The following is a 205-nucleotide window of genomic DNA, read 5'->3' as shown; positions in this document are numbered from 1 at the left end:
GACTAGACTATAGACTAGACTATAGACTAGACTATAGACTAGACTATAGACTAGACTATAGACTAGACTATAGACTAGACTATAGACTAGACTATAGACTGGACTATTATCTAGACTATAGACTAAACTATAGAATAGAGTATATAGAATAGACTATTTAATAGACTACAGACTTGGCTATAAACTAGACTATAAACTACACTGT

Source organism: Lucilia cuprina, chromosome 4 (genome assembly GCF_022045245.1).
Source record: "Lucilia cuprina isolate Lc7/37 chromosome 4, ASM2204524v1, whole genome shotgun sequence".
Classification (NCBI taxonomy): Eukaryota; Metazoa; Arthropoda; class Insecta; order Diptera; family Calliphoridae; genus Lucilia; species Lucilia cuprina.
Note: the sequence above shows the minus strand (reverse complement) of the source record.